Source organism: Halichoerus grypus, chromosome 5 (assembly GCF_964656455.1).
Source record: "Halichoerus grypus chromosome 5, mHalGry1.hap1.1, whole genome shotgun sequence".
In the NCBI taxonomy this organism is placed as follows: domain Eukaryota; kingdom Metazoa; phylum Chordata; class Mammalia; order Carnivora; family Phocidae; genus Halichoerus; species Halichoerus grypus.
In genome coordinates this window covers 86,479,261-86,504,634 of record NC_135716.1, presented here as the reverse complement: position 1 = coordinate 86,504,634, position 25,374 = coordinate 86,479,261, and the positions used below count along the sequence as shown (strand labels likewise).

The following is a 25,374-nucleotide window of genomic DNA, read 5'->3' as shown; positions in this document are numbered from 1 at the left end:
TCACGCGGCCGCCTCGGGAAGGCGCGTCTCCAGGGCAGCTCTGAGGGGCGGCGGGGCCGGGCCGGGGCGACTCGCTCCGGGACTTGCGGACCTGGCGGCCCTCGGAGCGTCTGGTGCGGGCTCTTGTTTTGGAGGGAGCGGGGAGGGAACGTCCTTATGAAAGCGGTCCTTGGGAGGACAGGTGACCTCCCGAAGGCCCAACGCCTCCCACAGCTCAGGGGAAAATGTCACTCCCGTGGGAAGCCCGCAGAAGAAGAGTCTTCCACCGGCTCCCTGGTGGTCTAGTGGCTAGGATTCGGCGCTTTCACCGCCGCGGCCCGGGTTCGATTCCCGGTCAGGGAATTGCCTTTTGCGCGGGCATCTTCCTTTCCTAAAACCCGGAGGTGTGGCGTGCGGTGTGCGTCCCGCACCGCTCGGACTGTTCATCTCCCGCGCCGGGGGGTTGGGGACGGCGGGCCGCTTTTCAGGGCGCACGCACCTGGCTTGCTGGCCTCCAGGTCCGCCGCCCGCAGAGGTGACTTCAGAGCTTCTAAGCAGCTGGCTCGTGTTCACGCTACGCGGCAGAGGTTCAAAACCCTGTGGGGCCGCCCCAGGGGCGCAGAGCAGGCTGAGCCCCGAAAAACCCAGCTCTGCAGGCCAAGCCACGGCGCGCTGTTCGCGTGTACCCCAGACACCGGCCGGTGGGCCCAGCTCCTCAGCTCAGTTCGCGCAGAAAAGGCTTACTACGCGTTCGGAAGCCACGCCTGGACCGATACCCGCGAGGAGGGTTGAGAGGAAGGGGAGCGCCGGGACGGGAGCGGGTCCTCCTCGAAGGCTGTCCCACTCGCGGATTAAGCGGTGTAGGGAGGTGACGCTAACTGACCCAACAGAGGCAGCAAGGGAGGCGTGCCCTAAATGGAAAACTGGTATAGCTTCCGCAAGCCGAAGGTAGGGGTAAAAATCAACAAACACCAGGATACCAAAACGATGATCCCACAGTCACATCCCACCGTTTCTCCGCGGGCTGTTGCATTTAAACCCTGTAGACTCTACCAGGCACCGGGCACATTTTCTTTTTTCCCTTCGACACTGGCTCCGAAGACCTGTTGGGGTAAACGCGACGTCTTCTGTGAGGCACGAAGAGAGCGAGCGAGGGCCGGGAGAGGTGCCGCGGAGCGAGGCTGCAGGGGCTGCGGGGCGGTGGGTGCGGAGCCGCTGCTGAAAGGCGGACGGTCCGAGCGGCGAACTCGTGGGTTCTCGGGAGGCGGGTGTGTGTTGTGGGGGCGGGGGCGGGGGCGGAAGGGGGTCGCTTGAACTCCTTTCGGGAGCGGTTTGGAAGAATGGCGAGGGTTGGGTGGAGGGGAAGGTGGTGACCCTGAGCGTACCAGGGAGGGAAGGAAGGCTGCCGAGGTGGGTAGGGGGGAAACCTTGGTAGGTAGGGAGACTATAGTTTCGATGGTGGTTTTTCACAACGAGTTTCGTCCGTTACATCCTGAGTGCTCTTGACCCTGTGGGTCGTTTTTAGGCCCCATACGGGTCTTTCCTCCTGGGGTTGTCAATCGGGGCACCAAAACTGCCTTTTCCCCTTTTGTTCACACTCAGACCCGGGGCTTTTGCACAGTGTGGCATCAAGAGGCTGCTTTTTAAGAGACGTTCCGTGTTGAGAAGCATGGATGACGTGTTGGAGGTACAGAACGCCACCCGGTTCCAGCAAGCGGCCCCGGAAGCTTCTCTGGTGATTCACTCCAAGAAGTCCAGGAATTTTAAATTCATCCCTGCCATCTGGGTAATGAATGATAAAGGTAGAGTTTTCAAAGTAAGAGAATACAAATCTATTTCATTTCCGATTACAAGATGGGTTTTGTTTTTGTTTTGTTTTGTTTTGGGGGGTTTTTTTGGTGTTTTGTTTTGTTTTGTTTTTTGGTGTTCTTTGATTTGTTTTTCCTTAAGCTTGATCGGTACCTTAAAAAAAAGAGAGAGAGAGAGCTTAAAGGTAGATGGCAAGCTTGGCACTAACATTCGCAGGCGCCCATGCAAAAAGTAAAAACAGAGGCATCAAAGCTCCTTCCGCTCCTAGGTGGATTGCCAGGATAGCTTATTTTGTTGTCTGTTCCAGGACCTTGAGGGCTAGGAACACAGAAATGGACATTTTCAGTCCCATCTAGTCCTGCCCCTTCAAGTCCCAGGGCTCTTTGGACAAGGCGGCCTTGGTACTACAAACATTATAAAGAAAAGGAAAGTTTTAAAACGCCCATGAGAATAAATAAATTGAGTAAGCAAGCACACAAGCAAGCAGGCGCCTGGCTGGCTGACTCGGTTTAGCCTGGGACTCTTGATCCTCGGGGTTGCAAGTGCCAGCTCCACGTTGGATGTAGAGATTACTTGAAAATAAGATCTTGAAAAATAAAGTAAATAAAAAGCCCCCGAGGAAATTGTGGCCACGGGCGCTTGACCTCTATTGGATTTAGCCTTGAGTACACATAGCCTGGGTAGTCTGGGAGACCTTAGGCCATCAACTTGGTGTGGTATGTCCCAAGAGCCTGCCAGAGGAGAACATATTCAAAGGAGAACAGGCTCATCCTAGGGCTGTAGAGGTACCCTCCAATAACATTTCCAGAGAATCCACTAGCATCTAGAATTCAGTTACAAGACATAAGAAGGAAAGCTCAGGTATCTGGAATTCTAGAGATGTTTCCATCAGTCCTGGTATCAGAGCAGACATGAAGACGGAAATTAGGAGAAATAATTCTGAATCAAACAAAACTGAAAAGACTGCAGCTATGGCACAAGGTGTGCTGAAACCAGTCTTCAGAGGACAAAACACAGCTTTAAATGTAAATCATGACAATTAGGGCTGATCGCTAACGAGCTAACCCTCCATCACAAAGAGTTACCCCCAAAATAACAAGAACAACAAAAGCAGATAGGACCAGAAATTAAATATAAAAGCAGGAATTTGAAAATTAGAAATGCAATTTTAAAAATTAAGAAAGAGGGGCGCCTGGGTGGCTCAGTCGTTGGGCGTCTGCCTTCGGCTCAGGTCATGATCCCGGGGTCCTGGGATCGAGCCCCGCATCGGGCTCCCTGCTCAGCAGGAGGCCTGCTTCTCCCTCTCCCACTCCCCCTGCTTGTGTTCCCTCTCTTGCTGTGTCTCTCTCTGTCAAATAAATAAATAAGTAAATAAATAATCTTTTAAAAAATTAAAATTAATTAATGTAAATAAGAAAGAAAATCAGAAATAAGTATACAAAAGAGAAAAGTCAATGGTTGCATCCTTGAAAAGACTGCTCTGATAAAACTGGGAAGAAGGAAGTCACTGCTACTGAACGGGTAGACATAAGGAAACAATACGTGAATATCATAAACACGCATATGCCAACCAGTTAAAAGTTTTAGAGGAAATGTAGGTATACTGCAATAATGATTTGGGCAGGGGTGGGGAGGAGGACTAGTCCTACAAGCATTAAACTTTTTTAAAAAATTAGAATTCAAAAGTCTTCCTGCAAAGAAAGCTCAAGGAGCAAGAAAGTTCATTAGAAGAAATGACTCCAAAAAAAAAAGAAATTCTAAAAGTATCAGAAGATGGCAGAATCCCCCAACTTACGTTTATGAGTTTGGGTGGAAACCAAAACCCCCAAAAAGTCAATGTGAAAAACAGAAATTGCAGGCCTCACTTATTGCTGAGGATACATAGCTGCAAAAATTCTTTAAAAGACTGAATCAAAATATATATTAAAAAATATGTCATGACAAAATTGGTCTTACACTGGGGAAACAGTTGATTATCGTCAGAAAAAAATGATTTCATCACATCAACAACTTATAGGAGTAAAATCAGAATCACTAAAGCACAGAAAAGGTGTTTGAAAAAATTCATTATCAGTTTATGATTTTTCAAAACCTCTTAGCATAACAGGAAGAGAAGAGAACAGCCCTAATCTGTTAAAAGGTAGCTCCCAAACCAAAAACAAACCAAAAAAAACCCTTCAGCACATGTCACGGTTGATGATAAAATACTGACTTTCCCCCCTACCCTAACCAATTAGGAACCATCAAGAAGCAGACAAAGAGGCCCACGGCGACCAAGTCTCTTCACCACCGTGATGGAGATCTCAGCCAGTGAGAAAAGGCAAGAAAAAGTATGAGAAGTGAAAATGAAAAAAAGAATACTATAAGTATTTATATATATGAAATAAATTACTGGAAGTATTAAGAGAACCGAGTTTCTTTGGTATATACACAAATAGAGAAAGTGGGCTAAATTGAAGATTCAAAAACTGAAGGTATTCAAAACATTATAAATGTTCAATGATTATAACATATAAGAATTCAATCCCATGTACTGGGGGGGGGGCGGGCAGGGGAGGGATGAAATATGATCCCTACCTCCACCATAACCAAAATCACTTCCATGTGGATTAGGCACCAAAATATGAAACGAAACCGCAAATGAGTTTAGTTGGTATTACTGTAGCGGGGTATTCCCATGATCTCAAGGATTTAAAAACTAAGGATTTAAAAAATAAGACAAAAAGACGAATTCTTAATGAAGAGGCTGACTAAGTCAACTACTTCAAGAATCTCTGTTCATCGCAGCACAGAATCAAGGGTAAAAAGTCAAGGCACAATTTGGGCGCATGTATTTGCAGTCAGCATAATCAACTGGTACCGATGATAGTTAATGAGTTCTTGCAAAACAAGAAGAAAAAGACCTATAGGAAAATCACCAAGGTTGGGGGAAGAAACATAGGAGAAAATTCAAGTGGCTAACCAACATGCAATGGTGCTCAAATTCATTACCAAGAAGGGCTTTCAAAACGGAACCCTAATGAGAGAACATTAGAGATAGGCAAAATAACAACAGCACCACTAATAATTAAATGGGAGTAAGGGATGAGGTAGAAGCTTATGACCCGGCAAAGCATGGGAGTGACTGATTTAGGGCTAATACCATTTTACTTCTTCATCTGTGTGTAGGTTACACAAGTGTGTGCATAATAGTCATTTGTTATATGATGCATACAGGTTCTGTGCATTTTACCTTATGTACGTTACAATTTTTCAAACCCCCCAACCCCCACACCCCAATGATTCTATGACAGACAGAGAGAATGTTGTTGAGATTCCAAGATTTTGTTTCAAGAGAAAGGTGTGGACATTGCTCTTTAGTACATACCTCCAAGGACAACCCCATGCAGACCAGGCCCATGAAGTTGAGTTTTGGGTTGATGTGAGCTCAAAGAGTATTCTCCAAGAACCAACCCTAATTGAAAATACCTGTAGGGGTGCCTGGATGGCTCAGTCAGTTGGCCTTCCCGCTAGGGTCATGATCCCTGGGTTCTGGGATCGAGCCCCGGGACAGGCTCCCTGCTCCTCGGTGAGCTTGCTTCTGTCGCTCCCCCTGCTTGTGCTCTCTCTCTCTCTCTCTCTGTCTGTCAAATAAGATCTTTATTTTTAAAAAAAAAAGAAAGAGAGAGAGAAAGAAAGGATGAAAGAAAGAAAGAAAGACAGAAGGAAAGACAGAAAGAAAAAGAAAGAAAATACCTGTAAAGGCTAAATTCCTTTAGTCCTGTTATTTGAATACTCTGAAAAGGCTGTAGGCGGGAGCCATAACCATTCAGATCTCTCCTTTGCTTTCTCATTGCTTATTTCACAACCCACAGCTCCTTTTTCCTCCTCTCCTCTAAACTCTCCAAGAAATTCTCCTGCAGTCCTGTCCTTGTGTGTCTCCTCCCTCCCTGGCAACTTTCCTCCAGCTTCCTCACTGAAGATGGAGAAGCAAGAGGGGGAGGAAGGGGAGACCGCCTGAATATGGAGCAAGCTTCTCACAGGCCAGGAGAGTTAGGTAAGGAAGGGAGGCAAAGACAATTTTTTTTTTTTCCAGCAAACAGTAAAGGGGAAATTTGGGGGATGTTACAGTCCTTAACACCTTTAGTCCATCCAGTGAGTAATCCCATCATTTCCTTGACATAAATCAGAACTCCTCCTCCCTCCCCCGAACCCCACGGTCTAAATCCTGATTCCTGTTTACAGAGAAAAATGTATATCACAGTTCAGAATTTATTCATTAAAATTTCAGATTTCCAAAAAAAATTTTTTTTAATTTTTCAGATTTCCAAGAGTTTAAAAATAAGTTAATGACCAAAACAACTTGGGTGTTTCCAACACAGTATCCTCATCGTTCTATACTCAAAAGTAGAAAGACAGTCTCGGAATGACAAAACTCTTGAAATGGAATAAATCACGTGTATTTTTAAAAAAATTTAAAGATTTTATCTATTTATTAGAGAGAGAGAGAGCGCGTGCGAGCATGAGCTGGGGGAAGGGGCAGAAGGAAGGGGAGAAGCAGACTCCCCGCTGAGCAGGGAGCCCAGCCCAGAGCTCCATTCCAGGACCCCGGGATCGTGACCTGAGCAGAGGGCAGAGGCTTTAACCGACTGAGCCACCCAGGCGCCCCTAAATCAAGTTTATTTTTAAAACGGAAAGGGGGGAGAAACTCCCCCATTGTCACTAATCTTCGATTTCAAGCTACTGTTAGGTAGGTGAATCCTCCAAAGATTTTCGGATGAAAATTAATCACCCAGAGGGTCTAACGCAGTCACGCCCCTACTACCCTCAAATCGGAATCCTTTCCAAGGAGCGCCCAAGAGCTAGAAAACAAACCCGGGCCAACAGTTCCCAGAGTCCTTAGTTCCCTTTCCCTTTTTACAAATACACGCTTGGGGCTAACGCCTGTTGAGGCGCATCGCGCGGCACCCGCGAGAGGTGCCTGTTGAGGCGGAACCGCGAGGCGCCGGCGGGAGGAGCGCAGGCCGCGGCGGCGGACCACGCGGACCGACTCGGTTGCTGGAGTGCGGTGCGGCGGCGCGAGCGAGGGGTCTCTGGCCCCAGCTCCCCTCGCGTCCACGCGGGTCCCTCTCCACCAGCCTCCGCCTTCCTTGGGCCGCCGACGCCGCCCCGGCCACCGGGGTGTCTGCCGGGCTCCGTGGTGAGACGTGGCCCCGCGGCCGACCCAAGGTCCAGCACGGGCCTCCGTGACCTGGTGGCTCTTTGGGTCCCGTGGGTCCTCCAGGGGAAAGGCTGAAAGTAACTGGGGTCTTAGGTCCAAACAGTCTAAACCGCAAAGCCCGCGGAGACACTTGCGGGTGGACAGGTAAGAACTCGCGAGTGAGCTGCTTGCTGCGCTGCACGCCAATTGGTACTCCACGCAGGCCCAGCCCCAGTGTAGATCGACTCCTTACTGCTTTCTGCTCAGAAACGCCCTGCGGATCTGGGGTCTCATTCTCCTGCTCCTGGCGGCCAGAATCAATCAGGAAACCACAGGACTTGGCCTGTGCCTCGGGGAAAGCGAGGAGGAGGCGCCTGGTGAAGGTCTGAGGTCTGCGGGGGAGGGGAGGGGGAGAGGCACCCGTGTCGCGGGTGGAAAAAGAAGAAGGCCAGGCGGGATGCATTGGCCGGGAATCGAACCCGGGTCTCCCGCGTGGGAGGCGAGAATTCTACCACTGAACCACCAATGCTTCATGCCGAGGGGAAGCGCATGGTGGGGCTCTAGAAAGAATTCCCAGAATGACCACCCCCCCCACCCCCCCCCCCCCCCCGCCCGGGACGGGGCACGGGGAAAAGTAAACGCTCCAGAATAGGTTTACAGGGTTGTCTTTGGGGCACAGAGCTAGCAAACCCGCAGGTACTCAGAAGCAACGGCTTGAGAAGGAGACTTCCGTCAGGCAACAGCGTCAAGTGGGGGACATTCGAACAAAATAGCAAAATAAACTGTTCCGTCGGCTCACACCACAACTCTGAGAAAGGCTCTTTCCAACTGTACGACAGACCCGGGCAGGGAAACGTCCGAAATTCATCCAGACCCCTTGATGATGACCCTAAACCTTCAACCATCAACCTCGAACTGTCACTTTACAGAGTCTGAGAACGTAATCTAACTTGCCACGTTAGGCAAGTAAAATTCTAACCGGGGGAAGACAGAAGCCCCTGACGCAGACTGGAATTAGAAGAAGGAATTAGAACAGCTAAGGAAGAAACACATTTCCGTCAATGGAGTTAGGTCTTTGTAACTGTTTGTTTATTTATTTAGTACAAGAATTATGAGTCGGTCTGTGATCATTATAACAATAGTATGTGTCTGCCTCTTAAGGTGTTCAAAGCATTTCGATGGGTATGTGATAGATCACAATTATGACAAGATTACTAGTAAGCTTGGGACCGATCATTAACTGTTTTGGAGAATCTAATCTCCTAAACTGGACTCCCTGCTGCACTGAGTTGTAGCATTTGTTGACTCTGAGATGCCTATGAAGCACAGGCCCTGGTGTACTGGCCATATCAGGAGCAGGCTAATATTTTAGAAAAATGTGGGTGGTTGAAATGTCCTTTGATGACATTGAAATAGAGAGAGATTTCTTTCCCCAGTGTTCCCTGGGGAAATTAAACTGAAGAAGGGAAACTGGAGAGCTCCCCCACATGTTGGGACTAGGAATCAGTATGACTTTTTGAACTAGGGGAGCCACAGAGGTGCAGTGATGCCGCTCTTTCTAGAAGGTAAGCTAGGTGGAGGCTGAGTCATAAACTTGAGGTCAACAAGGCAACTGACTGTCACCTCAACCTTGAAGAGCTTTGGCTCCATCTGCCCTCTGCCCAACACCCAAGACACACACGGGCTCTGGCCAACAGGCTTTGCGTTACCACCTGCATTGACCAGGCATACATTTATTCCCACATCTCTTTCAAAACTACAAACTTGCACTTCCAAGTCACAACTCCTGATTCACAAGTCAATGCCTCATTGAGGTCAGAGACGCACGTGCTAAAACTCGACGTACCAGTGAGTTCCCTGCCCGCCTCACACAGCACCGCCCACGGTACCGCAACACTCTCGGATCAGACCTGGGCACAGCCGCTCTCAAAAGTGGTAGGTAGTGCACTGTCACGACTGTTCCCGTCAATCACCAAAACAACACCCGCATCTGTTCCTACCCCTACCTAGTATATGTACCCTCACCAACAACCATCCTTTTGCCCAAACCAGATCTTGCTGCCCTCTTTGGATATGCTCTCTCATCCTCCCGGCACAGAAACACATGCCCAGTATTCTCAGTAGGATACTGCCTAACTCTACTGGGTGCACCGCTGGCTCACTGCCACTTTATGACTGCACAACTCTTTCCTCCTTTAATACAACCAGATAAGAAGGCAGCGTCCTCACGCCAGTCTGCTCTACTCCAATCCATTTGCCACACTGCATCCTGAGGGACCCTTCCACAGCCTAAATCTGGACATACCTCTAACCTAAAACCACCTAGTGTCCTCATATTCCTTCACTACAATGCCTTGATACCTGTATGTGTACTCTGCTCCCCACCCCTCCACCATACCCATTATCTGACTATCTCTTGCCAATTCTCAGGTCTGGCAACAGTGAAGTGCTTGACAGGTTAGGAAGGATCTCAGGATCTCACATCCTGGCACTTGCTTCCCTCTACAGGGGATGGTCTCTCACAATGCCCCCTTTGTTCTTCAAATTCATTCTCATGGTAACTCTTTTGAGTATGAATCTAAAAGTACCATCCATGTAAGAAAAAAATGGATTAAGTTTGACTTCATCAAAATGAAATCCTTCTGCTCTGCAAAAGACACCCAGTCAAAAGACAAGACAGAATCTGGGAGTAAATATTTGCAAAGTGCTTATCTGATAAAAGGACTTGTATTCAAAATATACTAAGAACTCTATAACTCAACAATAAGAATTTCAATTTAATTTTTCTTTTTTTTTAAGATTTTATTTATTTATTTGACAGAGAGAGACACAACAAGAGAGGGAACACAAGCAGGGGGAGTGGGAGAGGGAGAAGCAGGCTTCCCACAGAGCAGGGAGCCCAATGTGGGGCTCGATACTAGGACTCTGGGATCACGACCTGATCTGAAGGCAGATGCTTAACAACTGAGCCACCCAGGCACCCCAACAATAGGAATTTCAAAACTCAATTAAATAATGAGCAAAATATCCAAACAGTCAAAGATATATAGGTGACAGCTCAGGATATGAAAAATTTTTCAACATTATTTGTCATTAGGGAATTGCAAATTAAAACAACAATGGGATACCAGTACACACCTGTTAGGATGGTTAAATCTAAAAAGTAACACTACCAAATGCAGTGAAGATGTGGAGTAGTGGGAACCATCGTTCATTGCATTGGGGAATGCAAAATGATACAACCACTTGGGGAGAGTGTTTGGCAGTGTCTTGCAAAGTAAACATAATCTTACCATATGTCCTAGGTATCTACCGAAATTTGTTCAAAATTTATGTCCACACAGAAACTCACACATGAATGTTCATAGAAACTGGAAGCAATTAAGATGCCCTTCAATAGGTGAATGGATTGAACAAACTGTGGAATAGTATTAAGGAATAAAAAGAAATGGGCTACTATAAAAAGGTATAAAAGAATCTTAAATTCATATTGCTAAGTGAAAGAAGCCTGTCTGAAAAGACCACATATGACATTTTTGAAAAAGGCAAAGCTATGGAGACTAAAAAAGATCAGTAGTTGCCAGGACTTGGAGGTGAGAAGGATGATTATGTGGAGTATAGGGAATATTTAAGGTATCAAAAGTATTCTGTATGACATAGTAATGATAGATACATGACATTATCAATTTGTCAAAACTCACAGAACTTTAAAAAAGAGTGAAGAGCTTTAGTTAATAATAAGGTATCAATATTGGTTCATTATTTGTAACATATGTATCATATAAATGCAATATATTAATAATAGGACGGGGGGGCTGACTAAGAGAACTCTGCTATCTGCTCAATTTTTTTGTATTCCTAAAACAGTTCTAAAACTAAAGTGTATCAATTAATACAAACTCAAAGATCTTTCAATCAGATTTGACTGGTGGAGTGTAAAACAAAAAGGCACAATAAAAATTATTTTCTTGTGAGTGTGGCTCTCCACTTGGGGCTCATTCTTGTCCTTAATTCTACCAAGACCAGCAAACTAGGACTTAACTCCTTAGAAAGGTCAGAAGCCCCACCACCCAACTCCCTGCATCCAAGTGTCCCCCTTCTTTGGGCCCCTAATGCCTCTCCCATAGCCACTTCTATCCTTCAGTGAACTTTACTTTTTGATCCCACTACATGTGCTATGTGGCCAAAGGAGAGGATAGGAGAAAGAACAATGGTAACTGTAGTTTTGGTTTTAAGTACTATTTCAAATTGCAGAAACCCACCAGGCACATTTGAGGCTTCAAAGACATACTCCTGCCAGGTTAGGACTGCACAGCAGGTCAACAAACATGTGTGATCACTGCAAGGCTCAGAGCCCTGCAAAATCCCTATTTAGAGCAATTCCTTAAGGTCTTCTGTTCTGGAATTAACTAAAGAGGTATTGTTGCTATTTTTCTCCCTGTACTGCCACTGCCACTCGTAGAAGCCAGAACCCAGGATCAACCCCTTTTGTCTGTGCAAAAAGGAAAACATAGTAGCTAACACATACCCAGGAATTGAACCTGGGCCGCTTCTGTAGGAGACAGATAATTCTACCCCTGAGCCACCAAGGCTTTGCCTTAGCCTTCAGCCTAGATCTAACCATGTAGTCTTCAAAGGACTTTGAAAAGAATTCTTAAAATAAATTTGTATAGACCTCTTTGGTAGACACACAGAACAAACAGAAAAGACACCCAGAGAAAAGGCTTGCATAGGAAACTTAAATCACGCAGCACTATAAAGTTGAGGTATTCAAATAAAAATCATTTCCTCGCTTCAGATGCATTTCCTTTGCTGGCCCATTGCTTAGTGCCTCCCAAAGCCCTTTGCTCCCAACCTTGATGCCAACATATTTTTCCCCCTCAATAGGCATTCAGGACCCAGTAACAGTTTGGGAAGCTGGATGTTTGGGGATGTACCTGAGTTAATCCAGAAAATCTGGGTGATAATTGAGCTTCTCTCATCATACTTCTATTTTGAGTCCTTGAAAGAGGCCGGGGATCAAATGGGCCTGCTTTTTTCTTGCATTTGAAAGAGATGTACAAAAGGGTGAATATGTGAAAATTTCATTCCAAGATCTTCCAATGGACCACACCTTCTTTAGCCACGAAGGAGAACACGCCAAGGCAAAACAATTGGATTAGATTCTGGACAGATGCTGGAATGTTACCCTTCTATCCAATGTAAACTGTTTTTGTCCTTTGCCTTTGTCTGATACTCTGATATTTATATTTTCACTCTTCAGTGCTTGCCTTCTGACAAGAACGGCATCACTGCACCTCTGTGGCTCCCCTAGTTCAAAAAGTCATACTGATTCCTAGTCCCAACATGTGGGGGAGCTCTCCAGTTTCCCTTCTTCAGTTTAATTTCCCCAGGGAACACTGGGGAAAGAAATCTCTCTCTATTTCAATGTCATCAAAGGACATTTCAACCACCCACATTTTTCTAAAATATTAGCCTGCTCCTGATATGGCCAGTACACCAGGGCCTGTGCTTCATAGGCATCTCAGAGTCAACAAATGCTACAACTCAGTGCAGCAGGGAGTCCAGTTTAGGAGATTAGATTCTCCAAAACAGTTAATGATCGGTCCCAAGCTTACTAGTAATCTTGTCATAATTGTGATCTATCACATACCCATCGAAATGCTTTGAACACCTTAAGAGGCAGACACATACTATTGTTATAATGATCACAGACCGACTCATAATTCTTGTACTAAATAAATAAACAAACAGTTACAAAGACCTAACTCCATTGACGGAAATGTGTTTCTTCCTTAGCTGTTCTAATTCCTTCTTCTAATTCCAGTCTGCGTCAGGGGCTTCTGTCTTCCCCCGGTTAGAATTTTACTTGCCTAACGTGGCAAGTTAGATTACGTTCTCAGACTCTGTAAAGTGACAGTTCGAGGTTGATGGTTGAAGGTTTAGGGTCATCATCAAGGGGTCTGGATGAATTTCGGACGTTTCCCTGCCCGGGTCTGTCGTACAGTTGGAAAGAGCCTTTCTCAGAGTTGTGGTGTGAGCCGACGGAACAGTTTATTTTGCTATTTTGTTCGAATGTCCCCCACTTGACGCTGTTGCCTGACGGAAGTCTCCTTCTCAAGCCGTTGCTTCTGAGTACCTGCGGGTTTGCTAGCTCTGTGCCCCAAAGACAACCCTGTAAACCTATTCTGGAGCGTTTACTTTTCCCCGTGCCCCGTCCCGGGCGGGGGGGGGGGGGTGGGGGGGGGTGGTCATTCTGGGAATTCTTTCTAGAGCCCCACCATGCGCTTCCCCTCGGCATGAAGCATTGGTGGTTCAGTGGTAGAATTCTCGCCTCCCACGCGGGAGACCCGGGTTCGATTCCCGGCCAATGCATCCCGCCTGGCCTTCTTCTTTTTCCACCCGCGACACGGGTGCCTCTCCCCCTCCCCTCCCCCGCAGACCTCAGACCTTCACCAGGCGCCTCCTCCTCGCTTTCCCCGAGGCACAGGCCAAGTCCTGTGGTTTCCTGATTGATTCTGGCCGCCAGGAGCAGGAGAATGAGACCCCAGATCCGCAGGGCGTTTCTGAGCAGAAAGCAGTAAGGAGTCGATCTACACTGGGGCTGGGCCTGCGTGGAGTACCAATTGGCGTGCAGCGCAGCAAGCAGCTCACTCGCGAGTTCTTACCTGTCCACCCGCAAGTGTCTCCGCGGGCTTTGCGGTTTAGACTGTTTGGACCTAAGACCCCAGTTACTTTCAGCCTTTCCCCTGGAGGACCCACGGGACCCAAAGAGCCACCAGGTCACGGAGGCCCGTGCTGGACCTTGGGTCGGCCGCGGGGCCACGTCTCACCACGGAGCCCGGCAGACACCCCGGTGGCCGGGGCGGCGTCGGCGGCCCAAGGAAGGCGGAGGCTGGTGGAGAGGGACCCGCGTGGACGCGAGGGGAGCTGGGGCCAGAGACCCCTCGCTCGCGCCGCCGCACCGCACTCCAGCAACCGAGTCGGTCCGCGTGGTCCGCCGCCGCGGCCTGCGCTCCTCCCGCCGGCGCCTCGCGGTTCCGCCTCAACAGGCACCTCTCGCGGGTGCCGCGCGATGCGCCTCAACAGGCGTTAGCCCCAAGCGTGTATTTGTAAAAAGGGAAAGGGAACTAAGGACTCTGGGAACTGTTGGCCCGGGTTTGTTTTCTAGCTCTTGGGCGCTCCTTGGAAAGGATTCCGATTTGAGGGTAGTAGGGGCGTGACTGCGTTAGACCCTCTGGGTGATTAATTTTCATCCGAAAATCTTTGGAGGATTCACCTACCTAACAGTAGCTTGAAATCGAAGATTAGTGACAATGGGGGAGTTTCTCCCCCCTTTCCGTTTTAAAAATAAACTTGATTTAGGGGCGCCTGGGTGGCTCAGTCGGTTAAAGCCTCTGCCCTCTGCTCAGGTCACGATCCCGGGGTCCTGGAATGGAGCTCTGGGCTGGGCTCCCTGCTCAGCGGGGAGTCTGCTTCTCCCCTTCCTTCTGCCCCTTCCCCCAGCTCATGCTCGCACGCGCTCTCTCTCTCTCTAATAAATAGATAAAATCTTTAAATTTTTTTAAAAATACACGTGATTTATTCCATTTCAAGAGTTTTGTCATTCCGAGACTGTCTTTCTACTTTTGAGTATAGAACGATGAGGATACTGTGTTGGAAACACCCAAGTTGTTTTGGTCATTAACTTATTTTTAAACTCTTGGAAATCTGAAAAATTAAAAAAAATTTTTTTTGGAAATCTGAAATTTTAATGAATAAATTCTGAACTGTGATATACATTTTTCTCTGTAAACAGGAATCAGGATTTAGACCGTGGGGTTCGGGGGAGGGAGGAGGAGTTCTGATTTATGTCAAGGAAATGATGGGATTACTCACTGGATGGACTAAAGGTGTTAAGGACTGTAACATCCCCCAAATTTCCCCTTTACTGTTTGCTGGAAAAAAAAAAAATTGTCTTTGCCTCCCTTCCTTACCTAACTCTCCTGGCCTGTGAGAAGCTTGCTCCATATTCAGGCGGTCTCCCCTTCCTCCCCCTCTTGCTTCTCCATCTTCAGTGAGGAAGCTGGAGGAAAGTTGCCAGGGAGGGAGGAGACACACAAGGACAGGACTGCAGGAGAATTTCTTGGAGAGTTTAGAGGAGAGGAGGAAAAAGGAGCTGTGGGTTGTGAAATAAGCAATGAGAAAGCAAAGGAGAGATCTGAATGGTTATGGCTCCCGCCTACAGCCTTTTCAGAGTATTCAAATAACAGGACTAAAGGAATTTAGCCTTTACAGGTATTTTCTTTCTTTTTCTTTCTGTCTTTCCTTCTGTCTTTCTTTCTTTCTTTCATCCTTTCTTTCTCTCTCTCTTTCTTTTTTTTTTAAAAATAAAGATCTTATTTGACAGACAGAGAGAGAGAGAGAGAGAGCACAAGCAGGGGGAGCGACAGAAGCAAGCTCACCGAGGAGCAGGGAGCCTGTCCCGGGGCTCGATCCCAGAACCCAGGGATCATGACCCTAGCGGGAAGGCCAACTGACTGAGCCATCCAGGCACCCCTACAGGTATTTTCAATTAGGGTTGGTTCTTGGAGAATACTCTTTGAGCTCACATCAACCCAAAACTCAACTTCATGGGCCTGGTCTGCATGGGGTTGTCCTTGGAGGTATGTACTAAAGAGCAATGTCCACACCTTTCTCTTGAAACAAAATCTTGGAATCTCAACAACATTCTCTCTGTCTGTCATAGAATCATTGGGGTGTGGGGGTTGGGGGGTTTGAAAAATTGTAACGTACATAAGGTAAAATGCACAGAACCTGTATGCATCATATAACAAATGACTATTATGCACACACTTGTGTAACCTACACACAGATGAAGAAGTAAAATGGTATTAGCCCTAAATCAGTCACTCCCATGCTTTGCCGGGTCATAAGCTTCTACCTCATCCCTTACTCCCATTTAATTATTAGTGGTGCTGTTGTTATTTTGCCTATCTCTAATGTTCTCTCATTAGGGTTCCGTTTTGAAAGCCCTTCTTGGTAATGAATTTGAGCACCATTGCATGTTGGTTAGCCACTTGAATTTTCTCCTATGTTTCTTCCCCCAACCTTGGTGATTTTCCTATAGGTCTTTTTCTTCTTGTTTTGCAAGAACTCATTAACTATCATCGGTACCAGTTGATTATGCTGACTGCAAATACATGCGCCCAAATTGTGCCTTGACTTTTTACCCTTGATTCTGTGCTGCGATGAACAGAGATTCTTGAAGTAGTTGACTTAGTCAGCCTCTTCATTAAGAATTCGTCTTTTTGTCTTATTTTTTAAATCCTTAGTTTTTAAATCCTTGAGATCATGGGAATACCCCGCTACAGTAATACCAACTAAACTCATTTGCGGTTTCGTTTCATATTTTGGTGCCTAATCCACATGGAAGTGATTTTGGTTATGGTGGAGGTAGGGATCATATTTCATCCCTCCCCTGCCCGCCCCCCCCCCAGTACATGGGATTGAATTCTTATATGTTATAATCATTGAACATTTATAATGTTTTGAATACCTTCAGTTTTTGAATCTTCAATTTAGCCCACTTTCTCTATTTGTGTATATACCAAAGAAACTCGGTTCTCTTAATACTTCCAGTAATTTATTTCATATATATAAATACTTATAGTATTCTTTTTTTCATTTTCACTTCTCATACTTTTTCTTGCCTTTTCTCACTGGCTGAGATCTCCATCACGGTGGTGAAGAGACTTGGTCGCCGTGGGCCTCTTTGTCTGCTTCTTGATGGTTCCTAATTGGTTAGGGTAGGGGGGAAAGTCAGTATTTTATCATCAACCGTGACATGTGCTGAAGGGTTTTTTTTGGTTTGTTTTTGGTTTGGGAGCTACCTTTTAACAGATTAGGGCTGTTCTCTTCTCTTCCTGTTATGCTAAGAGGTTTTGAAAAATCATAAACTGATAATGAATTTTTTCAAACACCTTTTCTGTGCTTTAGTGATTCTGATTTTACTCCTATAAGTTGTTGATGTGATGAAATCATTTTTTTCTGACGATAATCAACTGTTTCCCCAGTGTAAGACCAATTTTGTCATGACATATTTTTTAATATATATTTTGATTCAGTCTTTTAAAGAATTTTTGCAGCTATGTATCCTCAGCAATAAGTGAGGCCTGCAATTTCTGTTTTTCACATTGACTTTTTGGGGGTTTTGGTTTCCACCCAAACTCATAAACGTAAGTTGGGGGATTCTGCCATCTTCTGATACTTTTAGAATTTCTTTTTTTTTTGGAGTCATTTCTTCTAATGAACTTTCTTGCTCCTTGAGCTTTCTTTGCAGGAAGACTTTTGAATTCTAATTTTTTAAAAAAGTTTAATGCTTGTAGGACTAGTCCTCCTCCCCACCCCTGCCCAAATCATTATTGCAGTATACCTACATTTCCTCTAAAACTTTTAACTGGTTGGCATATGCGTGTTTATGATATTCACGTATTGTTTCCTTATGTCTACCCGTTCAGTAGCAGTGACTTCCTTCTTCCCAGTTTTATCAGAGCAGTCTTTTCAAGGATGCAACCATTGACTTTTCTCTTTTGTATACTTATTTCTGATTTTCTTTCTTATTTACATTAATTAATTTTAATTTTTTAAAAGATTATTTATTTACTTATTTATTTATTTGACAGAGAGAGACACAGCAAGAGAGGGAACACAAGCAGGGGGAGTGGGAGAGGGAGAAGCAGGCCTCCTGCTGAGCAGGGAGCCCGATGCGGGGCTCGATCCCAGGACCCCGGGATCATGACCTGAGCCGAAGGCAGACGCCCAACGACTGAGCCACCCAGGCGCCCCTCTTTCTTAATTTTTAAAATTGCATTTCTAATTTTCAAATTCCTGCTTTTATATTTAATTTCTGGTCCTATCTGCTTTTGTTGTTCTTGTTATTTTGGGGGTAACTCTTTGTGATGGAGGGTTAGCTCGTTAGCGATCAGCCCTAATTGTCATGATTTACATTTAAAGCTGTGTTTTGTCCTCTGAAGACTGGTTTCAGCACACCTTGTGCCATAGCTGCAGTCTTTTCAGTTTTGTTTGATTCAGAATTATTTCTCCTAATTTCCGTCTTCATGTCTGCTCTGATACCAGGACTGATGGAAACATCTCTAGAATTCCAGATACCTGAGCTTTCCTTCTTATGTCTTGTAACTGAATTCTAGATGCTAGTGGATTCTCTGGAAATGTTATTGGAGGGTACCTCTACAGCCCTAGGATGAGCCTGTTCTCCTTTGAATATGTTCTCCTCTGGCAGGCTCTTGGGACATACCACACCAAGTTGATGGCCTAAGGTCTCCCAGACTACCCAGGCTATGTGTACTCAAGGCTAAATCCAATAGAGGTCAAGCGCCCGTGGCCACAATTTCCTCGGGGGCTTTTTATTTACTTTATTTTTCAAGATCTTATTTTCAAGTAATCTCTACATCCAACGTGGAGCTGGCACTTGCAACCCCGAGGATCAAGAGTCCCAGGCTAAACCGAGTCAGCCAGCCAGGCGCCTGCTTGCTTGTGTGCTTGCTTACTCAATTTATTTATTCTCATGGGCGTTTTAAAACTTTCCTTTTCTTTATAATGTTTGTAGTACCAAGGCCGCCTTGTCCAAAGAGCCCTGGGACTTGAAGGGGCAGGACTAGATGGGACTGAAAATGTCCATTTCTGTGTTCCTAGCCCTCAAGGTCCTGGAACAGACAACAAAATAAGCTATCCTGGCAATCCACCTAGGAGCGGAAGGAGCTTTGATGCCTCTGTTTTTACTTTTTGCATGGGCGCCTGCGAATGTTAGTGCCAAGCTTGCCATCTACCTTTAAGCTCTCTCTCTCTCTTTTTTTTAAGGTACCGATCAAGCTTAAGGAAAAACAAATCAAAGAACACCAAAAAACAAAACAAAACAAAACACCAAAAAAACCCCCCAAAACAAAACAAAACAAAAACAAAACCCATCTTGTAATCGGAAATGAAATAGATTTGTATTCTCTTACTTTGAAAACTCTACCTTTATCATTCATTACCCAGATGGCAGGGATGAATTTAAAATTCCTGGACTTCTTGGAGTGAATCACCAGAGAAGCTTCCGGGGCCGCTTGCTGGAACCGGGTGGCGTTCTGTACCTCCAACACGTCATCCATGCTTCTCAACACGGAACGTCTCTTAAAAAGCAGCCTCTTGATGCCACACTGTGCAAAAGCCCCGGGTCTGAGTGTGAACAAAAGGGGAAAAGGCAGTTTTGGTGCCCCGATTGACAACCCCAGGAGGAAAGACCCGTATGGGGCCTAAAAACGACCCACAGGGTCAAGAGCACTCAGGATGTAACGGACGAAACTCGTTGTGAAAAACCACCATCGAAACTATAGTCTCCCTACCTACCAAGGTTTCCCCCCTACCCACCTCGGCAGCCTTCCTTCCCTCCCTGGTACGCTCAGGGTCACCACCTTCCCCTCCACCCAACCCTCGCCATTCTTCCAAACCGCTCCCGAAAGGAGTTCAAGCGACCCCCTTCCGCCCCCGCCCCCGCCCCCACAACACACACCCGCCTCCCGAGAACCCACGAGTTCGCCGCTCGGACCGTCCGCCTTTCAGCAGCGGCTCCGCACCCACCGCCCCGCAGCCCCTGCAGCCTCGCTCCGCGGCACCTCTCCCGGCCCTCGCTCGCTCTCTTCGTGCCTCACAGAAGACGTCGCGTTTACCCCAACAGGTCTTCGGAGCCAGTGTCGAAGGGAAAAAAGAAAATGTGCCCGGTGCCTGGTAGAGTCTACAGGGTTTAAATGCAACAGCCCGCGGAGAAACGGTGGGATGTGACTGTGGGATCATCGTTTTGGTATCCTGGTGTTTGTTGATTTTTACCCCTACCTTCGGCTTGCGGAAGCTATACCAGTTTTCCATTTAGGGCACGCCTCCCTTGCTGCCTCTGTTGGGTCAGTTAGCGTCACCTCCCTACACCGCTTAATCCGCGAGTGGGACAGCCTTCGAGGAGGACCCGCTCCCGTCCCGGCGCTCCCCTTCCTCTCAACCCTCCTCGCGGGTATCGGTCCAGGCGTGGCTTCCGAACGCGTAGTAAGCCTTTTCTGCGCGAACTGAGCTGAGGAGCTGGGCCCACCGGCCGGTGTCTGGGGTACACGCGAACAGCGCGCCGTGGCTTGGCCTGCAGAGCTGGGTTTTTCGGGGCTCAGCCTGCTCTGCGCCCCTGGGGCGGCCCCACAGGGTTTTGAACCTCTGCCGCGTAGCGTGAACACGAGCCAGCTGCTTAGAAGCTCTGAAGTCACCTCTGCGGGCGGCGGACCTGGAGGCCAGCAAGCCAGGTGCGTGCGCCCTGAAAAGCGGCCCGCCGTCCCCAACCCCCCGGCGCGGGAGATGAACAGTCCGAGCGGTGCGGGACGCACACCGCACGCCACACCTCCGGGTTTTAGGAAAGGAAGATGCCCGCGCAAAAGGCAATTCCCTGACCGGGAATCGAACCCGGGCCGCGGCGGTGAAAGCGCCGAATCCTAGCCACTAGACCACCAGGGAGCCGGTGGAAGACTCTTCTTCTGCGGGCTTCCCACGGGAGTGACATTTTCCCCTGAGCTGTGGGAGGCGTTGGGCCTTCGGGAGGTCACCTGTCCTCCCAAGGACCGCTTTCATAAGGACGTTCCCTCCCCGCTCCCTCCAAAACAAGAGCCCGCACCAGACGCTCCGAGGGCCGCCAGGTCCGCAAGTCCCGGAGCGAGTCGCCCCGGCCCGGCCCCGCCGCCCCTCAGAGCTGCCCTGGAGACGCGCCTTCCCGAGGCGGCCGCGTGAGGACACGACGTCGCCGCGAGGGCGCGGGAGGGGAGGCGCCCGGCGTCAGATCCCGGGGTCCCTAACATCACCCGGTAGACTCCGGGGGGGACGGAGACCGCTTTCAAGGAAGGCTCGGCGGCCCCGAACTGGATTCCGGATCTCTGCCCCCACACCCCGCACCTGCTGCCCCCACACCTAATTACGCTACCGGACCTGAAGACTCACTCTGAGTCCCTATAGACGGTGCAGTGTGCCGGTGGCATCAGGAGACACGGATAAATGGACTCAGCTGAAACACTTGAAACTGACCCCAGCTGACCTGGTGAATTCATTTTCAACAGAAACGGTTCAACGGGGAAAGGAAATAGGTTCAATATCGGGGGCGGGAAACAGCGTTACTTCTACCTCACACTACGCATAGAAATTAATTGGAGGTGCCTCGTAAAACATAAAGGCTAAAGGCTAAAGGCAAAAGCAGTTTTTGAGGATACTTTGTGACTTGGTGGTAGGCAGAGATTTACTAAACAAGACCCAGGAAAAAATATGTATATATAAAAAAGACATGACAAGTTAGACTTCATCAACATTAACCATATCTTCTCATCCAAAGACGCCCCCAAGACAGTGAAAACAGCAAGCCACAGACAGGGAGAAAATGTTCACAAAACCTATCTGACAAAACAAGCAAGCAAGCAAGCAAACCCCCAAACCTGTAACTATAAGGTGCAATGAGCTCCTTCAAACTGACAATTCAAAAAAAAAAAAAAAAAAAAATTCAGACAACTCAAGTTTTTTTTAGATGGTGAAAAGACACGAACAGATCCTTCGGAAAAGAAGATACCCGAGGCCTAGAGAGCACCTAAAAGAGAGCTCGATATTTTTAGCCGCCAGAGAAATGGATGTTAAAATCACATGGAGAGAGCACTACTCCCAGCAGCACGACTCAAATGATAAGGATAGGAAACACCCAGTCTTGGCAAAGGTGTGGAAGGAGCACAACTCTCAGTGGCATCCCGATGACTACCATCTGGCGGGAAGTGGCTGCCGACAGGCCTTTTCCAATCCCTGAGGGTATGCCGCGAGTACTAGAGAGGGTGCTGTGATGACGACAAGGAGGACAACAGCCAAGGACTGAAAAAGTCCCCCGAAGCAGAGATTCCCAGGAGCCAAGGTTCGAGGCGCTCAGCGGGTCTATGGAGGGGCTGTCACTTATCCGATGGTCTTTGAAGATCCTTAAGGTTTTTTTGAGGAACACAGAGACGCCGTTTCCCAGCAACGCCGGCCCACGAGGCTCCTCGCGGGACAGTTGGGGACTCAAGGACTTGTCCTGGTTGGGAGCCGCGCTGAAGAGAAGCCATTTCGTTCAGTTGACTTGCGCTCAGAGTCAGAGCGGAGGAGGTCCCCGGGTTAAGGCCGAGTGGAGTTTTCCTTTCTTTCGGGGGAACGAAGACGACCTCCCGGCGCCCAGCGGCCAGCGGGAAGCAGGGCTCTCTGGCCCCCAGGTAAGGGGCGCAGCCGCGGCGGGCTTAAACCCGAAGCAAAAGGGGAGGGGCGGCGAGCGCCCGGGAGCACTGCCGTGACTCGGATTCGAACCGAGGTTGCTGCGGCCACAACGCAGAGTACTAACCACTATACGATCACGGCGCGCCACCCTCCCGGCGGCAAGCCTGGTCGTCGCTCCAGGACTCTTGACGCAATGTCGTTCCAGTTACTGCGCTGTTTTCTTTTCGGACAAACCGCAGGTACGGGCGCTGTGCTCTCTTCCCCGCCGGCTCTTCGGATTTTCCTTCCCTTCCTCTCAACTCTCCTACGCGGTAAGGACAAAACCACCACAAAAACCATTCTCCGGTCCCCCAGTCCGGCCGGCGCCTCTGCACGGCCGTCCTGGGAAGTCTCCTTGTCCCGTCCACGCCTCCCCCGCTTTCCCTTGCCGCCTCTTGGCGTTTGCCCCCTTTTGACCGCCCGCACCTCCCCCGCTCTCCAGCTTCCCCCACACGGACGGCGGCCGAGTGGAGCGAGCGGAGCGCCAGCGGCGCCGAAGGGCGGGTGCCGGCGGACCAAACGCGAAGAACGGTCCCGGGAAGCCACCGGCCTTCAGCTCCCCTCGGGCCCCAGTCGCCTCAGACAGGAGGCGGGTGGCTCCCCCTGGCGTTGAGCGCGTGCTTGCTCTCTACTGGGGTGTGGGCGGGGGCTCCCCGAAGGTCTCTGTGGCGCAATCGGTTAGCGCGTTCGGCTGTTAACCGAAAGGTTGGTGGTTCGAGCCCACCCAGGGACGAGGTGGTTCCTTTTAGAAGGGACAAGACAGAGTGTCGTTTGGCACGTGCACAACAGGAGGACCGAAGCCAAGATCAGAAGGCCACCAGGGCTTCTGGAGGGGGAGAGCTCTGGAGGAAAGCAGGTCGCCGGGAATCCGGAAGTCCTCGAATGCCTTTTAACAGTGCAGTTTCTGCCACCGTGCGTTTGTGCCAGTACTTATTTAACCCTTTCCTTATACTCTTTACATTCGGTTGATTCTAGAGTTTTATGGTTACAAATACTGCTGTCGTCATCGTTCTCGTACTTGACTAGTATTTCTACAGGATAGAGTCCTGGAAGAGCAATTGCTCTAACACAGTGGTCCCATGGTTTTTATATGATCCGCTTCTGTCCCTTGTTGGCTTATTAGCTATAACTCTTTCTTTTGTTATTTCAGCCACTGCTTTAGGCTTCATAGCCGCATACACGTGCAACTTACCAGCCTCCCTCCAAGGGATCTCCTACCTCTTCACGTTTCTCCCCTGCCCGCCTTTATGCTGTAGCTCTCGTGCGTTTTACTTTACTTTGCGTGTTAGAAACCCCCAAACCCATCCTTACTACTTTGGTTTCATCTGCCTCGTGTTTTTAAAGAGACTGAAATAATAAGAAAAAAATCTCATCTGTCTTCCCATGCGGTTACCACTCTGTTGTCCTTCATCCCTTTGGCTACACGCAGATTCCCATCTGGTATGGTTGTCCTTCTTCCTGGAGGACTCCTTTAACGTTTCTTGTAGTGTGGGTCTGCTGGTGATGTAGTCTTTCAACATTTCGATGTCTGTCAATGTCACTCACCTTCATTTTTGAAAAAAGCCTCTTTTGGAGGGGACATCCTCCTTGACTTTGAGGTTGCTCCAGTGCCTTCTCACACTCCTTCCCACCAGAAAACTGTAGGTACCATGCCTTTTTCCTCTGGCCGCTTTGCAGATTTTGTTTTCTTTTTCCATGGATTTGAGCAATATAATTAGGATGTGACTAGATACGGTTTTCTTCATGTGTCTTGTGCTCATTCGTTGTGTTCATTTGGCTCCTTGGATTGGTGGGTTTATAATTTTTATTATGATTGGAAATTCTTCTGTCGTTGTTTCCTCAAAAATTGCTTCTTTCCCCCCAGTCTTTTCAGGGACTCCAATCATTCCTTTTTTTTTTTTTTTTCCCCAATCGCTCATATCTTTTAAAGTTGCCCTATCATTCACTGATAGCCCTTTCCTTGCTGGAGCAGATATCGCATGTGTTTTTTACACTCACCGATATCTCCTAAAGGTTCACTCCTCTTAACCTGTTCCAGCAGCCACTCTAGCTAATGCCTAAAAATGGGCAGCAGCACTATATTAAAGGTGTTTTATGATTTCTCTCCTAATTAGAAATGCTCTAGGCTGAGATGATAGGTACATTAATTAACTGAATTTAGTATCATTGGGAGAACTTAAAGATCACAATAGATCTTAAAATTGCAAATGCCCCTGACACATAATGGAGAAATGCATGCTGGGATCATATATGATACCTAAAAAGGTTTACCCCCCAGGATTGTAAGAATAATTGAGTCACTATGATTTCCAGAATTGTAAGACTTAATCTCCATTAAAAATATCATATGATGTATTTATCTTACTGAAACACATAATTTCATGTTGTATAAACTCTTAAATAGTATTGGATTAAACTGTGTTTGTTGGACCAGTAAAACCAGTATAGGAGATTTAGGCAGCTAAGGGTCACTGGGATTTTGAAGAGAAAATGAACCCAAGACTTGTATAAACTGGAATACTACCTACCAATATTTTCTACAGTATTCGAAAATCTAGAAGACAACATAAAGCAGTTTTTAGATCAAAGTTATTAAACCAGTCTGATGCACACAAGGAGTCCTCTTTAGAAATACGACATGATATAAACATGTTCTATGCCATTATATATAAATTATTTAAATCCTTTAAAGTGTTTTAAAAATACTCAAGACTCCACTTGATTTTTTTTTCTTGTACCTGGCACCGACACCACTAACCGATCTCAGCTAAACTGTTTTTGTTTTTTGTTTTTGTTCTTTTCCCTGAGTTACAGATTCAGCAAGAAAGGAAGTGGGATGGGTGCCTGGCTGCCTCAGTTGGTAGAGCATGCATCTCTTGATCTCTGGATTGTGAGTTCCAGCTGACACACCTTGGGTGTAGTGATTACTTAAAAATAACATGAAAAGAAAGTAAGAAAGAAAAAAAGGAGAGAGATAAAGAAAGAAGGGAAGGAAGGCAGGAAGGGAAGGAGGGAGGGAGGAAGGAAGGGAGGGAGGGAGGGAGGGAGGGAGGGAGGGAGGGAGGGAGGGAGGGAGAGTGGGA

At 47.6% G+C, this 25,374-nt stretch overlaps 6 non-coding genes across 6 annotated transcripts; 3 read left to right on the top strand and 3 right to left on the bottom strand.

The window, feature by feature from the left end:
• Positions 1 to 270: 270 nt before the first annotated feature.
• Positions 271 to 342, top strand: TRNAE-UUC (transfer RNA glutamic acid (anticodon UUC)). The gene has a single exon. It is a non-coding gene; the product is annotated as a tRNA-Glu (tRNA).
• A 7,083-nt stretch (positions 343 to 7,425) lies between these two features.
• Positions 7,426 to 7,496, bottom strand: TRNAG-CCC (transfer RNA glycine (anticodon CCC)). The gene has a single exon. It is a non-coding gene; the product is annotated as a tRNA-Gly (tRNA).
• A 5,775-nt stretch (positions 7,497 to 13,271) lies between these two features.
• Positions 13,272 to 13,342, top strand: TRNAG-CCC (transfer RNA glycine (anticodon CCC)). The gene has a single exon. It is a non-coding gene; the product is annotated as a tRNA-Gly (tRNA).
• Positions 13,343 to 20,425: 7,083 nt separating this feature from the next.
• Positions 20,426 to 20,497, bottom strand: TRNAE-UUC (transfer RNA glutamic acid (anticodon UUC)). Its single transcript has one exon. It is a non-coding gene; the product is annotated as a tRNA-Glu (tRNA).
• A 1,824-nt stretch (positions 20,498 to 22,321) lies between these two features.
• Positions 22,322 to 22,393, bottom strand: TRNAH-GUG (transfer RNA histidin (anticodon GUG)). The gene has a single exon. It is a non-coding gene; the product is annotated as a tRNA-His (tRNA).
• Positions 22,394 to 22,950: 557 nt separating this feature from the next.
• TRNAN-GUU (transfer RNA asparagine (anticodon GUU)) lies at positions 22,951 to 23,024 on the top strand. The gene has a single exon. It is a non-coding gene; the product is annotated as a tRNA-Asn (tRNA).
• The last annotated feature ends 2,350 nt before the right edge of the window (positions 23,025 to 25,374 follow it).